At 40.2% G+C, this 3,227-nt stretch overlaps 1 protein-coding gene across 1 annotated transcript in view; it reads left to right on the top strand.

The window, feature by feature from the left end:
- syn3 (synapsin III) overlaps positions 1 to 3,227 on the top strand; it is a gene marked incomplete at its 5' end in the record, with an annotated part of 124,157 nt that overhangs the window by 28,834 nt on the left and 92,096 nt on the right.

Below are 3,227 nucleotides of genomic sequence, written 5' to 3'. Positions count from 1 at the left end.
GATTCAATAGATAAAATTAGGCTTTTTTTAAACTTTCTTTAATTAATACAACTCGTCAGTTTTGTCATAAATACATGGAGGCAGCAGGCTAATTCAATTAGGGCTTAAAATAATGATGAAATTATAATCACGGCCTACACCTTATAGCATCAACATGCTAGTTATTGGAAATGTTTGGCTCACATGAGTCAGAAACAATCCTGCCACCACTGGAATGTTATTTTAGAAATTAAATAATACCCAAAATATTAGTGTAGCCTAATCTTAATTTGCAACTCTGCAGAAATACCAAGTTTAAAACAAAAAGCTGTATTACATTTAAATGTTAGAAATTGTAATGCATTATGAATTGGTACAACACAAATAATATCTAGACTACCAGTGAGATTACAATGAAATTTGATTGTGTTTCTGTTAATGAGAACCTTGCGTCCCCCATTGCAAAAACACAAGCTAAAATAAAACATGGGGAAGTTAATTTTCATTTAAAAATGTGTGGGTAGCATAGAAAATCTCCTTTTTTAAACAGTATTAGCAGAACATCAAGTTTAGGAGAGGATACAAATAGAAGCAGGGATAACTAAAAAAAAACAAAAAAAACATGGAGGGACAAATAGTTTTGTCCACATACATGACTCATACATTTCCTTTTAATGGTACACAAAAAGAAGGAACATACTCCCATGGTAAAAAAAGAAAGGAATTCAGCTCCATGGTGTTTATAGAGTGGGTGTGTGCATGACTGGGAGAAGGAAGGCCCAGACCTCCTTTTGCGGAGCTTAATGTTTACATTTTGATACATGTAAAACGGTTGTTCAGCCCAGAGAGCCCAGCGGCCTGTATATTAAATTGATCACTTGGAGTGACGACATGTTTTGCAATGGCTTGAAATGCATACCAGTCATTTTTAGCCAGAGAGCCTAAGGGTCCTGCCTCATGCTCTGTGGTGGTAGTGGTGGTCCAGGGTGAGTGGGGGCATTGCCTGTCTAGTATGTAGGTCAGTCATGCCGAAGATTCACAGCCTCCAAAATTACAGAGAATAAGACCACTTAAGACCCAAAACAGCTGGCAGATGTTAAGAACAAGATCCCCCCTCAGTGGCCATAATGAACGTTAATGAATGGACTTACAAGGACAGATGCAGGGAGATGAAAAGCAAAGAGGAGAACATGGAGAAGACAAGTTGAGAAGGAGAGAGGCTTTTTTTATGAGAAAAAATGCTGCAAAAGGAAAATGTGTTTCGGTGTGAGTAGTTTGAGAGGCACTCTAAATCCCAAACAGCCTGTCCCAGTTACCGAAGGCCTCTAGCATGTAGCCCAGATCCTTAGCTACACACAGCTCCAGCCTGAAGCCCTCAACAGATTGTTAACTGTCCCACGCCTGCGAGGGGTGAGAGTTCAATGCTGAGACCCACAGAACACTGGGACACAACATGGCTACAAACAACATGGCCGAACATGTGCTTTAGAGCATCTTCAATCCACAAGTCAAAAGGACTCAGGTATTTATGTCATTGTCAAATAAACATGCAAGTGCCTGATGCATGTTAAGGCTCAAGAAGGCTTCCATCGAGCTTTCACTCCTTTCACTAAAGTGTCATTGAAAACTCTGAAAGCTCCAGCCCAGTTTGCGTCGCTAGAACATCACGCTCTCTTGGATTCTTTGCCGGTCTTCCGATACTCCCGCTTCGTGGACAATTACCGGACCTTCACATACTACTACTGGGCTGGGACAAAACAATCTGATTCGGCAAAAGAATGTAATTTAATAACTTATATTTGATTTGTGCAGTCATCACCATGATCCTGGCATGATCCCTGTGTGATGCATTTTTCTTCATCTCTCTCACAACAAAGCCAAAACAATAGCTGATGCTGATTTTGAATTAACGCAAAATTGAGTTGTATCATGTGAAATATATAGAGCAATGTCAACCCCCCAACTTTATGAAAGTGCAAAACAAAATGGCTGGAAAATCTGTTTAAGAAGTGTGCATAAAAGACCGTTGAGCCTGGCTGAAGTTACAGGAATTAGCATCTGGTGGGATGACATGTTGGCAAAACTTAATCAATAAACAAGTTTAATTAGGTAATGTGGACTTTAATAACCCAAGTGTAAAAAGGCTACACTGTCAACTCTCCACTGTGGTTTTTCTGTCCAGCTTCTCGGTCAATCTATATACTGCAGGTCTGATGGTGCTAACTGTTCCGGTGACTGCAAGTTCCCAGGTTAAAACGGCAAGGAAGCAAGTGCATCAGTGCTGGATGATTACTGTACTTTTTTCAATGTGATCTTTAAAGGAGTGTGAGAGCTCTGTGTAACTACAGTGGAATGTGTTTTTCTTTGAAAACAGTAACAGAAATATCAATTCAATGTGGCCACCAAAATGCAAAAATAAAAATCACACCCACATGGACTGTTCGTCCATCAGCGATTTCTCTTTATTAAAAGCACTATATTTCACATTACTCTTTGCCAAGAGATTCTGTTTCCTCAATTAAGGTCAGCTTCTGTTATTATGGAAAATATGAGTCATTATTTTGCCTACACACATGGTATTTTTGCAAGGTCTGTTGGCATTTCAGTTCTCCTTTTAATCAAATAAACAAAGTGTATTTTAAGGTTGTTAGGAGTGTTTGGGACACATACTGTGCTGTTAGTGCAGGGCAGGAATCAACATGTTGAAGTAAACATATCTTAAAGCGCCCATATTATGAAAAAAAACACTTTTTCTGGGATTTGAGTGCTATTTTGTGTCTCTGGTGCTTTCACACGCATAAAACTTGGAAAAAAACTATCCATGCTGTTTTGAGTGAATACAGGTTTCTGAATGTCCTCTGCCTTCAGTCTCCGGGTGAGCTGTTCAGAATCTGCACGGCTTTCTACGTCACTAGTGAGACGAGGTGGCTAGCCGTAGCACATGCTAGCGCTAGCATGCTAGCTCCTTCTCAATCTACAACACACACTAGGTCACCATAATCTCCAAAAGAACTACTTCCTGTCCCTGTTCTGCAAGTATTCCACAAGTGTCCCTTGTTTAGAAGACGTCTCCCAGCTAATCCTGCCTTGGACTGACCAAAGTTGGAGAAAGAGTTATCTAGCTGATGTGATCTTAGCTAGCTACTGCACATGTGCGACTCCCAACAAAGATAGTGTAGAAGTGAGATGTCTCCCTCTGTAACTAAAACAGAGACCCAAACTCACAGGGTGAGAACAGGATCTGCAGC

The sequence above is a fragment of the Etheostoma spectabile genome, chromosome 23 (assembly GCF_008692095.1).
Source record: "Etheostoma spectabile isolate EspeVRDwgs_2016 chromosome 23, UIUC_Espe_1.0, whole genome shotgun sequence".
In the NCBI taxonomy this organism is placed as follows: domain Eukaryota; kingdom Metazoa; phylum Chordata; class Actinopteri; order Perciformes; family Percidae; genus Etheostoma; species Etheostoma spectabile.
Note: the sequence above shows the minus strand (reverse complement) of the source record. Positions and strands in the feature narration are given on the sequence as shown.